General features: G+C 36.7%; 2 long non-coding RNA genes across 2 annotated transcripts in view; both read right to left on the reverse strand.

Moving 5' to 3' along the window:
* Window positions 1-13836, reverse strand: part of LOC145522051 (uncharacterized) — a 207871-nt gene that overhangs the window by 123647 nt on the left and 70388 nt on the right. The window lies entirely within an intron of this gene.
* LOC145522053 (uncharacterized) lies at window positions 9096-11980 on the reverse strand. The gene is made up of 2 exons (XR_014065876.1): window positions 11516-11980; window positions 9096-11100 (listed from the first exon to the last, which is right to left on the reverse strand). It is a non-coding gene; the product is annotated as an uncharacterized LOC145522053 (long non-coding RNA).

Below are 13836 nucleotides of genomic sequence, written 5' to 3' on the forward strand. Positions count from 1 at the left end.
GATCTCAAACATGTCCCATGCCAACTTAAACATCTGTTTAATAAAAAAAAATTAATAATAAACTGAGCTTCCCTGGTCACTCAGTTGGTAAAGAATCAGCCTGCAATGTGGGAGACCTGGGTTTGATCCCTGGCTTGGGAAGATCCTCTGGAGGAGGGCATGGCAACCCACTCTAGCATTCTTGCCTGGAGAATCCCATTGACAGAGGAGCCTGGCAGACTGCAGTCCAAGGGGCCCCAAAGAGTCAGACATGAATAAGTGACTAAGCACAGCACTTGATCTAACACAGAAACTACAGAAGAAATTTTCATAATAAAATTTTATTTTATTTATTGCATAATAAAGTTTTATTTTGTTTATTTCATAATAAAATTTTAGATAATATTAAAAGATTAGAAACGGTTTATTTTAATGAGCATTTTGAAAACTTACAACCAATGTACAGGTTCCTCTGTTTATCTATCCTCACTATTAGATCTTAAAAGAGGGTCTACTTTGTCATTAAATTCTTTAAGAAATTTATGCAAGTTGTTATTTTGCATTCTCACCTATGGTTGTCTTCCCAATGTTTCCCACATAGAGTTATGTAAGTACGGAATTCTCTGCTAGCAGAAGAAAAATTTATGATTACCACCATCTTCAAAATTTCCTCTCTAGCATCCTTGAGTGTAAATTATATTTTCTAAATAATACTGCTATCATCTTTAATTTACACTTAGTAGCTGATGTCAAGATGGCTTTTTTTAAACAGATTAAAAGTCTATATTCTTGGAATACCCAAAGAGAAAGTTTTCTTTACTTACTGTAAACAAAAAATACATTAAAATGCTACTATTTACCTAAACTGCTATAAACTCCCTTGGCTAAACATTGATTTAAAAAAAAAATTTTTGTCCTCTGAAAATAAACTTGGTGTGATGATATCTACATAAAACCCTCTGAATATTACTTTATGCTAATAAATTCTCAAGAGATGTTATTTCATCAAATAAATTCTACAATTTTAGCAACAGCTAGAGTTTGACAGTCTATTGACTGTATCTCTATATTTGATTACTCTGCACCTGTGTGGAAAGATCATTAAAGCAGTATGTATTTTGAATGAATTACAGAGTCTGCTGGACTTATATTGATATTATCTTCATTTATTTATGTTAAATCTACTTAAAACAGCAGGCTCACAATAATGAACACAGCACAAAAATTTCTACTAAATCTACCAACAGGTATGTAAATTAATTGTTAAGAAGTAGGTGTGAGTATTTTATGTATCTTATGTTAGAAATGTTCTCATTCTCTAATGTATTATCTTGAAAAAAATCACTAATATTCACCAACTCTATACATATTTTTAATAAAGTTATCAACGTTAACTTCAACCAGTATCATCTAATTCTATATGTCTTGATTTTTACTCTAAAAAAGTATATTTATGAGCAGCAACCTACACAAAGAAGCAAACCTGAATGACACAAAAAATAACAGTTACTTTCTTCCTACTGCTGTTACATGTATGGATCTGAACACAGTTTAGATGGTTTAGGCACAAAGAACGCTGGAAGAATACATCTAACACTCCGTGTTTCAACACATCAAAGGCAAAGTTACAGCAGCACTCATTTTCACTACTTTTGATCCACCAGGTACTGAAATCCACTCTACCTCATATGCAAGCTCAGGGTGGCCTAATTTCTAAGCTGATGATCATCATAAGAATTAAATGATTAAAAAGATAATATTCATCAACTTACACTTATCAAGTGTTGTGTACAATTACTATCTCATTTAAATATGAAACAACACTTAATATAGTTACTATTTATCATTCCCAGTTTACTGATGCAAGAATAAGGCATAGACATGTTTACAATAACCACATCCATCAACAACTGACTTAACCAGGGTTTCAGTGAATTGCAATACGCCATTTTTTTGCTGGGTTTCCAACAGGGCTTTAAGAATTTCCACTGAACCTTGAGAACTAAAAACACAAAGCAAAAACCCTCCTTTCAACATTTCTGTCCTTTTCAGATACATCCTAAGAGGTACGTGTAAATTACAGGTCAAGATTTGGGGCTCTAAAGCCAGTCTGACTCTAAAGTCAGACTACATTTCAAGTCTCAGCTTCATAATTTTTGGCTTTGAGATCATGAACAAATTTAAATCCTCTTAGTTTTGGATATTTTTTCTGCTAAATGAGAACAACAATATCCAATTCATGTTTTAACTCATGTTTCCCCTCAGGCATATAGCACGGAGTAACTTGCTTAGTGACGGAATCTCCTAAGAACACATTCCCCAGCAAAAGTATGTGTGCCTTGGGATGTTACTCCTCAAAACTCAATGCCAGCCACATTCCTCACTGACATAACAGATGGGCTATGAAACTTCTGCTGACCATGACTTGAATTAGTATTAAACCAGTGAAGTTCTCAAGAGGATCAAAAGCAGATTTTGCAGTTTTTTCTCAACTATGCATTCAGTGACATCATACTGGTAGCTAGAAATCAGCCATGGATGGAGGTTTGTTATGAAAATCAGCAAGCACTACAAATCAAAATTTTGTTTTGTTTTTTGTTCACTTTTTTTTAAAGAGCTTTTTTATCCACTTACCACTGATTCAGACTAATATGTTTATAGACCACTACTCAAGTTGTGGTTCATGAACTAATGCAGGACATTGAACTGATTTCTACCTTGGATTAAGCACAGCAGATGAATATAAGTATATGGAAAAGTTTAGAGCATTTTGACATTGTCATTACATTTAAACGCATGATCATTTTTTAGTAATTGATTTCTGTTCAATTTTACAAATGCTTCCGTCCATCATGGATTGGGAAAAAAGCATGGCCAGTAATGCACTGCTACAGACATGGCGTTTAAGTAGTCCCCATTCCTTGGCATCTCTATAACCAGATCACTTTCAACTTTTGCCCTGCCATGGAAACTGGAGCTCATCCAATGGTTGATTCCCCATCTCACTGTTTAAGGACCAAGAATGACTGATGTCTGTGCCAACTCAAATTATTGCAGTAAACTTTAGTAAGCTTACTTATTTCTGTTTTCTATGATTTCCATTTTTCTGGGAATTCATTTTTATGAAACAAATTAGAATATTTCTCTAATGTGGAAAGTTATCTAAGAATCAAAAGGAAGAGATTGGCATGGACAGAAGGAAGAGAAAATGATATGGCAAATGTGGCCAAAAGTAATTTTGCAGTGAAAAGCTTTATGGCTCTTAGAGACTTACTCAGAAGTTCTGGTGCAAAATTTCTTTATTTTTAAACCTTAGCTTATTTTGAAAGCCATAATTTACTTCAGAAACTTTGGCATGTATTTCAAGCACTTCAAATAACCTATTGAATATTTTATAGTTTGTATTTTCCCTCATCTAAATTTATACTAAAATAAAAGCTTCAGTGTTATTTTAAAAGTCAGAAACCAAGATGAAGGGAAAACCTTAGGCCAAAGACTTGGTACACTTATCTACTGCACATCCCATCTGATTATATTACTGTCAATTTCAACTCCAGGCTAAATTATGTGACTAATTAATATTCAGCTTAAATATCAGCTTGTGCCTCTGTGAGTTGTCTTCTCACTGACTCTTGACTACCTCATATTGGTAACGGAAAGGGAATTAATATTTGTATAGATTCTACTATGAGCCAATTCATTACAGTTAGCATTGCATTTAATATTCAGTTATCAAATAGGAATATTACCAGCCTTAATATATAGGTTGAAACATATTACATCCGATATATATGAAAGGTAAAGGGTTTCTCCAGTGGCTCGGTGGTTAAGAATCCACTTGCAATGCAGGAGATGCACTACCGCAGGTTCCATACCTGGGTCTGAAAGATATTCTGAAGTAAGAAATGGCAACCTGCTGCAGTAAATTAGACTGGAAAATCCCATGGATAGATTAGCCTGGCAGGCTACAGTCCAAGGGGTCTCAAAAGAGTCATACCCGACTGAGCAACTGAATAAAGAGGTGACACTACTTATAAATGATAAAACTAAGCTTAAATCTAAGTCTTTCATATTGCACAGACATGTATTTATTCCATAACCTTATACCACATGCTAATCATTCAAACCTCATTAAGCAAAAACTTTCCGTTTCCAAAATTTTCCTCATGCCAAAGTTGTCGCTAAGTTTACAGCTCTTCCTTCCACACTTCCTTTCTGCAGCCTTTAACTCTTTTGTAGAGGTGCCTCACACAACTAACCCATTCCAAATGCCATGTTATCTTGGTTCTGATTAGTTTTGTGAAATATTAATTTCTCCAAAAGCAAATCCATTAAAGAAGCAGAGAAAGGGTTAAATAAAAGTTCATTCTGTTTGAAGATTGCAGACACTGAAGTTCTTAAATGGTAAAAATAATATTTAACCAAAGAAAAAAATTACCAAAAAAAGTACAGATAAAAACAAACCCTGCACTGACTATGGTTGTTCTAGCTAGATTTTTAAAATAGTGATATTAATATATATCAACTAAAATCATTATCTTTAAAACATAAAAGTGACCTTTAACAAGAACAAGATGGACAGGGATAAGAAACAAGAAAATTCACTTATTTTAATTGAAAAAAATGCTCAGTATGACTGTACCCATTTTTTAAAGTCATTGAAAAAATACGAACTCAACATATTCTGCAGAAAAATAGAAAGAAAAACATGTAATCAGCATATAAATTTTTAAGGAGATATAGCTTACAGATAATAAAATGTACAGATTGTTGTATATGGTTTTGAGTTTTTGTAAGTGCATACACCTGAATAACCACCATTCAAATCAATATATAGAACTTTTGGTTGGTCACAGGACTTGTGCTCCTGTCTTCCCTATCAATTTCCACCATTATCAGGGGAGATTACAATTTAGATTCTACTATCATTGATTAGTCTTGCATATTTTTGATCATATTATATGAATGATCAAATTCTTCTGTATCTGCTTCTATTTTCCATCATAATATTTTTGAGATGCTTCCATATCAGTTCAGTTCAGTTCAGTTCAGTTCAGTCGCTCAGTCGTGTCCGACTCTTTGCAACCCCATGAATTGCAGCACTCCAGGCCTCTCTGTCCATCACCAACTCCCGGAGTCTACCCAAACCCATGTCCATCGAGTCGGTGATGCCATCCAACCATCTCATCCTCTGTTGTCCCCTTCTCCTCCTGCCCCCAATCCTACCCAGCATTAGGGTCTTTTCCAATGAGTCAACCCTTCGCATGAGGTGGCCAAAGTATTGGAGTTTCAGCTTCAACATCAGACCTTCCAATGAACACCCAGGAGTGATCTCTTTTAGGATGGATTGATTGGATCTCCTTGAAGTCCAAGGGACTCTCAAGAGTCTTCTCCAACACCACAGTTCAAAAGCATCAATTCTTCAGCGCTCAGCTTTCTTTTTAGTCCAACTCTCACATCCATACATGACCACTGGAAAAACCATAGCCTTGACTAGACGGACTTTTGTTGGCAAAGTAATGGCTCTGCTTTTAAATATGCTATCTAGGTTGGCCATAACCTTCCTTCCAAGGAGTAAGCGTCTTTTAATTTCATGGCTGCAGTCACCATCAGCAGTGATTTTGGAGCCCCAAAAAATAAAGTCTGACACTGTTTCCACTGTTTCCCCATCTATTTCCCATGAAGTGATGGGACCAGATGCTTCCATATCAAGCAAGTATCAATTTGCTGTCTCATTTTACAACAGAAAGTTTTCATTTTATGTCATTACTTATTTATTCATTTTCAAATTGATGGACATTTAACTTTTACTCTGCCTATTTTTTTTCTATTTTTGGCTGTTATGAATAAGGCATCTATAACCACTCTTATACAGGTCTTTCTTGTAGACACCAGCTTTTATTTCTTACTCAAGTAAGTAACTGTGGAATTGCTAAGCCATATGGTAGCTATATGTTTATAACTTTTTAATGAACTTCCAAAATTGCTTTACACTCACAAATTTTATACCAATTTGTAAAATTTTCAGTTAGTCTAATTAGCTTGGTCATTCTAGATACAAAATGATATATTATTTAAATTTTCCGGATCATTACTAATGTTCAGTACATTTTCATTCTCACACTTTGTTTTGAGAGGTGTGTTTGTTCATGTCTTTAGCCACTTTTTTATTGGGTTGTTTTAATTTTGAGATACAGGAAGCCTCCTTATTAGACTGTGTATAGATACCTTGTCAGCTATGCAAAATAAAATATTTTCTCCCAATCTGTAATGCTTTTCTCATTTTACTTTTGGTATCCTTTGAGATTATAAATTTTAATGTTAATAAACGTCAAGGTAGCATTCTTCTTTTATGTTTAACATTTTGTTTTGTATAAGAAAGACTTGCCTACTCTAAGTATTAAGGATAGTCGCATAAATGATCAAAAATGTTTCTGTGCCATGTTCTTAGGTTGAGATTTGAATTATTTTCTGTGTGTGTAGTGATGTAAGGCTTGAGGTTCATATTTCTTACAGAAATAGGCAGGTAATTCCTTGGGATTTATTGAAAATATAACATGCACTCCAGGCCTTCCTATCCATCACCAACTCCCAGAGTCTACCCAAACTCATGTCCATCGAGTCAGTGATGCCATCCAGCCATCTCATCCTGTGTAGTCCCCTTCTTTTCCTGCCCTCAATCTTTCCCAGCATCAGGGTCTTTTCCAACGAGTCAACTCTTGGCATGAGGTGGCCAAAGTATTGGAGTTTCAGCTTCAACATCAGTCTTTCTAATGAACACTCAGACTGATCTCCTTTAGGATGGACTGGTTGGATCTTCTTGCAGTCCAAGGGACTCTCAAGAGTCTTCTCCAACACCACAGTTCAAAAGCATCAATTCTTCAGCGCTCAGCTTTCTTGATAGTCCAAATCTCACATCCATACATGACCTTTGGAAAAACCATAGCCTTGACTAGATGGACCTTTGTTGGCAAAGTAATGTCTCTGCTTTTCAATGTGCTGTCTAGGTTGATCATAACTTTCCTTTAAAGGAGTAAGCGTCTTTTAATTTCATGGCTGAAATCACCATCTGCATGATTTTGGAGCCCAGGAAAATAAAGTCTGACACTGTTTCCCCATCTATTACCCATGAAGTGATGAGACCGGATGCCATGATCTTAGTTTTCTGAATGTTGAGCTTTAAGCCAACTTTTTCACTCTCCTCTCTCACTTTCATCAAGAGGCTCTTTAGTTCTTCTTCACTTTCTGCCATAAGGGTGGTGTCATCTGCATATCTGAGGTTATTGATATTTCTCCTGGCAATCTTCATTCCAGCTTGTGCTTCCTCCAGCCCAGTGTTTCTCATGATGTACTCTGCATATATGTTAAATAAGTAGGGTGACAATATATAGCCTTGATGTATTTCTTTTCCTGTTTGGAACCAGTCTGCTGTTTCATGTCCGGTTCTAACTGTTGCTTCCTGACCTGCATACAGGTTTCTCAAGTGGCAGGTCTGATGGTCTGGTATGCCCATCTCTTGTAGAATTTTCCACAGTTTATTGTGATCCACACAGTCAAAGGCTTTGGTATAGTCAATAAAGCAGAAATAGATGTTTTTCTGGAACTCTCTTGCTTTTCTGATGATCCAGCGGATGTTGGCAATTTCATCTCTGGTTCCTCTGCCTTTTCTAAACCAGCTTGAACATCTGGAAGTTCACGGTTCACATATTGCTGAAGACTGGCTTGGAAAATTTTGATCATTGCTTTACTAGCGTGTGAGATGAGTACAATTGTGCAGTAGTTTGAGCATCTTTGGCATTGCCTTTCTTTGGGATTGGAATAAAACTGACCTTTTCCAGTCCTGTGGCCACTGCTGAGTTTTCCAAATTTGCTGGCATATTGAGTGCAGCACTTTCACAGCATCATCTTTCAGGATTTGAAATAGCTCAACTGGAATTCCAGGAGTTGGTGATGGACAGGGAGGCCTGGAGTGCTGCAGTTCATGGGGTCACAAATAGTCGGACACGACTGAGCAACTGAACTGAATAGAACTGAACATGTACTTTTCCCCTTAACTTCCCATGGGGATTTATTCAACTATCTATTCATTCTGCTTGTGTGGGTTTTTCTCTATTATCTGTTAGAGTCCACTGATTTATCTGTCCTTCTTTACCCCAATATAATACTATATTGATCATTGTATCTAATTTTTTTTTACAGAATTTTATTTTTTCTGTCAAACCTCAACATGAATCAGCCATAGGTATACATATATCCCCTCCCTTTTGAAACTCCCTCCCATCTTCCTCCCATCCCACCCCTCTAGGTTGATACAGAGCCCATGTTTGAGTTTCCTGAGCTATACAGCAAATTCCTATTGACTATTTATTTTACATATGGTAATGTAAGTTTCCATGTTACTCCTTCCATACATCTCACCATCTCCTCCCCTCTCCCCAGACCATAAGTCTATTCTCTATGTTTGTTTCTCCATTACTGCCCTGTAAATAAATTTTTCAGTACCATTTTTCTATATTCCATATATATGCATTGGAATACAATATTTATCTTTCTCTTTCTGACTTACTTCACTCTGTATAAGAGGCTCTAGGTTCATCCACCACATCAGAACTGACTCAAATGCATTCCTTTTTATGGCTAAGTAATATTCCATTGTATACATGTCCCACAACTTCTTTATCCATTCATTTGTCGATGGACATCTAGATTGTTTCCATGTTCTAACTATTGTAAAAACTGCTTCAATGAACAATGGGATACCTGTGTCTTTTTCAATTTTGTTTACCTCAGGTTATATGCCTAGGAGTGGGATTGCTGGGTCATATGGTGGTTTTATTCTGAGTTTTCTAAGGAATCTCCATACCGTTTTCCATGGTGTCTGTAGCAATTCACATTCCACCAACCATGCAAGAGCGTTACCTTTCTCCACACCCTCTCCAGCATTTAGTGTTTGTAGAATTTTGATGATGGCCATTCTGACTGGTGTGAGGTGATATCTCATTGTAGTTTTGATTTGTATTTCTCTAATAATGAGCAATGTTGAGCATCCTTTCATGTGTTTGTTAGTCATCTGTGTGTCTTCTTTGGAGAAATGTATCTTTAGGTATTTTTTCCACTTTTTGATTGGGTTGTTTGTTCTTCCGGTATTGAGTTGTATGAGCTGCTTGTATATTTCAGAAATTAATCCTTTGTCAGTTGTTTCATTTGCTATTATTTTCTCCCATTCCAAGGATTGTCTTTTCAACTTGCTTATAGTTTCCATTGCTGTGCAAAAGCTTTTAAGTTTAATCAGGTCCCACTTGTTTACTTTTGTTTTTATTTCCATTACTCTAGGAGGTGGGTCGTAGAGGATCTTGCTTTGATTTATGTCACTGAATGTCCTGCCTATGTTTTTCTCCAAGAGTTTTATAGTTTCTGGTCTTACATTTAGGTATTTAATCCATTTTGAGTTTATCTTTGTGTATGGTGTTAGGAAGTGTTCTAATTTAATTTTTTTACATGTAGCTGTCTAGTTTTCCCAGCACCATTTACCGAAAAGGCTGTCTTTGCCCCACTGTATATTCTTGCCTCCTTTGTCAAAAATAAGGTACCCATAGGTGCATGGGTTTATTTATGAGCTTTCTATCTTGTTCCATTGGCCTATATTTCTGATTTTGTGCCAGTACCCTACTGTCTTGATGACTGTAGTTGTGTAGGATAATCTGAAGTCAGGAAGGTTGATTCCTCCAGCTCCATTCTTCTTTCTCAAGACTGCTTTGGCTATTCATGGTATTTTGTGTTTCCAAATGAATTGTAAAATTTTTTGTTCTAGTTCTGTGAAAAATGCCATTGGTAACTTGATAGGAATCACACTGAATCTGTAGACTGCATTTGGTAGTATAGTCATTTTCACAATATTGATTCTTCCTACCCAGGAACATAGAATATCTCTCCATATGTTTATGTCATCTTTGATTTCTTTCATCAGTGTCTTATAATTTTCTGTGTACAATTCTTTTGTCTCCTTAGGTAATCTTATTCCTTGATATTTAATTCTTTTTGTTGCAATGGTGAATGGGATTGATTCCTTAATTTCTCTTTCTGATTTTTCATTGTTAGTATATAGAAATGCAAGTGATTTCTGTGTATTGATTTTGTATCCTGCAACTTTGCTTTCTTCTCTGATTATTGTAGCTAGGACTTCCAAAACTATGTTACATAACAGTGTTGAACAGTGTTGGACATTCCACCCAAATACAAAAGAACACACCTTCTTCTCAAGTGCACATGGAACATTCTCCAGGATAGACCACTTCTTGGGTCACAAATCAAACCTCAGTAAATTTAAGAAAATTGAAATTGTATCAATCATCTTCTTCGACCACAATGGTATGAGACTAGATATTAATTACAAGAGATAAATTGTAAAAAAGAAAAAACCAAACACATGGAGATTAAACAACACGTTTCTAAATAACCAACTGGTTTCTAAATAAATCAAAAGGGAAATAAAAAAATTTCTAGAAACAAATGAAAATGAAAACATGACAACTCAAAACCTATAGGATGCAGCAAAAGCAGTCCTAAGAGGGAAGGTTATAGCAATACAATCCTACCTCAAGAAACAAGAAAAACATTGAATAGACAACCTAACTTTACACTTAAAACAACTGGAAAAAGGAGAACAAAAAAACCCCAAATTAGTAGAAGGAAAAAATAATAAAGATCTGAGCAGAAATAAATGATAAAGAAATGAAAGAAACAATAGTAAAGATTACTAAAACTAAAAGCTAGTTCTTTGAGAAGATAAACAAAATTAATAAACCTTTAGCCAGACTCATCAAGGAAAAAAGAGAGAAGAATCAAACCAACAAAATTAGAAATGAAAAAGGAGAGGTTACAACAGACAATGCAGAAATACAAAGGATTATAAGAGACTATTATGAACTATATGTCAATAAAATGGACAACCTGGAAGAAATGGACAGATTCTTAGAAAAGTTCAATCTTCCAAGACTGAACCAGGAAGAAATAGAAATTATGAACAACCCAGTTACGAGCACTAAAATTGGACCAGTGATCAAAGTCCAAAAATCTCCCAAAACACAAAAGCCCAGGGCCAGATGGCTTCACAGAAGAATTCTATCAAACATTTCAGTTCAGTTCAATTAAGTTGCTAAGTCGTTTCGGACTCTTTGCCACCCCATGAATCTCAGTATGCCAGGCCTCCCTGTCCATCACTAACTTCTGGAATTTACCCAAACTCATGTCCATCGAGTCGGTGATGCCATCCAGCCATCGCATCCTCTGTCATCCCCTTCTCCTCCTGCCCCCAATCCTTCCCAGCATCAGGGTCTTTTCCAATGAGTCAACTCTTCGCATGAGGTGGCCAAAGTATTGGAGTTTCAGCTTCAACACCAGTCTTTCCAATGAACACCCAGGACTGATCTCCTTTAGGATGGACTGGTTGAATCTCCTTGCAGTCCAAGGGACTCTCAAGTCTTCTCCAACACCACAGTTCAAAAGCAGCAATTCTTCTGCACTCAGCTTTCTTCACAGTCCAAATCTCACATTCATACATGACTACTGGAAAAACCACAGGCTAAACTAGACTGACCTTTGTTGGCAAAGTGATGTCTCTGCTTTTAAATATGCTATTTACATTGGTCACAACTTTCCTTCCAAGGAGTAAGTGTCTTTTAATTTCATGGTTGCAATCACCATCTGCAGTGATTTTGGAGCCCAAAAAAATAAAGTCTGACACTGTTTCCACTGTTTCCCCATCTATTTCCCATGAAGTGATGGGACAAGATGCCATAATCTTAGTTTTCTGAATGCTGAGCTTTAAGCCAACTTTTTCACTCTCCTCTCTCACTTTCATCAAGAGGCTCTTTAGTTCCTCTTAACTTTCTGCCATAAGGGTGGTGTCATCTGCATACCTGAGGTTATTGATATTTCTCTTGGCAATCTTGACTCCAGCTTGTGCTTCATCCAGCCCAGCATTTCTCATGATGTACTCTGCATATAAGTTAAATAAACAGGGTGACAGGGTGACAATATACAGCCTTGTCATACTCCTTTTCCTATTTGGAATCAGTCTATTGTTCCATATCCAGTTCTAACTGTTGCTTCCTGACCTGCATACTGGTTTCTCAAGAGACAGGTCAGATGGTCTGGTATTCCCATCTCTTTCAGAACTTTCCACAGTTTATTGTGATCCACACAGTCAAAGGCTTTGGCATAGTCAGTAAAGCAGAAATAGATGTTTTTCTGGAACTCTCTTGCTTTTTCGATGATCCTGTGGATGTTGGCAAATTGATCTCTCGTTCCTCTACCTTTTCTAAAACCAGCTTGAATATCTGGAAGTTCACGGTTCACGTATTGCTGAAGCCTGGTTTGGAGAATTTTGAGCATTACTTTACTAGTATGTGAGATGAGTGCAATTGTGTGGTAGTTTGAGCATTCTTTGGCATTGCCATTCAATATCACAGTAATCCAAGAATATGCCCCAACCAGTAATGCTGAAGAAGCTAAAGTTGAACGGTTCAATGAAGACTTACAAGACCTTTTAGAACTAACACCCAAAAAAGGTGTCCTTTTCATTGTAGGGGACTGGAATGCAAAAGTAGGAAGTCAAGAAACGCCTGGAGTAACAGGCAAATTTGGCCTTGGAATACAGAATGAAGCAGGGCAAAGGCTCATAGAGTTTTGCCGAGAGAATGCACTGGTCATAGGAAACACTTTATTCCAACAACACAAGAGAAGACTCTACACATGGACATCACCAGATGGTCAATACCGAAATCAAACTGATTATATTCTTTGCAGCCAAAGATGGAGAAGCTCTATACAGTCAGCAAAATCAAGACCGGGAGCAGACTGTGGCTCAGATCATGAACTCCTTATATCCAAATTCAGACTTAAATTGAAGAAAGCAGGGAAAACAACCTGACCATTGAGATAGGACCTAAATCAAATCCCTTATGATTATACAGTGGAAGTGACATAGATTTAAGGCACTAGATCTGATAGAGAGAGTGCCTGATGAACTATGGACAGAGGTTTGTGACACTGTACAGGAGACAGGGATCAACACCATCCTCAAGAAAAAGAAATGCAAAAAAGCAAAATGGCTGTCTGAGGAGGCCTTACAAATAGCTGGGAAAAGAAGAGAAGTGAAAAGCAAAGGAGAAAAGGAAAGATATTCCCCTTTGAATGCAGAGTTCCAAAGAATAGCAAGGAGAGATAAGAAAGACTTCCTTAGCAATCAATGCAAAGAAATAGAAGACAACAACAGAATGGGAAAGACTAGAGATCTCTTCAAGAAAATTAGAGATACCAAGGGAACATTTCATGCAAAGATGGGCTCGATAAAGGACAGAAATGGTATGGACCTAACAGAAGCAGAAGATATCAAGAAGAGTGGCAAGAATACACAGAAGAACTGTACAAAAAAGATCTTCATGACCCAGATAATCACGACGGTGCGATCACTCACCTAGAGCCAGACATCCTGGAATGTGAAGTCAAGTGGGCCTTAGGAAGCATCACTACAAACAAAGCTAGTGGAGGTGATGGAATTTCAGTTGAGCTATTTCAAATCCTGAAAGATGATGCTGTGAAAGTGCTGCACTGAATATGCCAGAAAATTTGAAAACTCAGAAGTGGCCACAGAACTGGAAAAGGTCAGTTTTCATTCCAATCCCAAAGAAAGGCAATGCCAAAGAATGCTCAAACTACCACACAATTACACTCATCAAACATTTAGTGAAGAGCTAATGCCTACCCTAAAACTCTTTTAAAAAATTGCAGAGGAAGGTACACTTCCAAACTCATTCTACGAGGCCACCATCACCCTGATACCAAAACCAGACAAGA

The sequence above is a fragment of the Giraffa tippelskirchi genome, chromosome 9 (assembly GCF_054371585.1).
Source record: "Giraffa tippelskirchi isolate mGirTip1 chromosome 9, T2T-mGirTip1v1.2.pri, whole genome shotgun sequence".
Classification (NCBI taxonomy): Eukaryota; Metazoa; Chordata; class Mammalia; order Artiodactyla; family Giraffidae; genus Giraffa; species Giraffa tippelskirchi.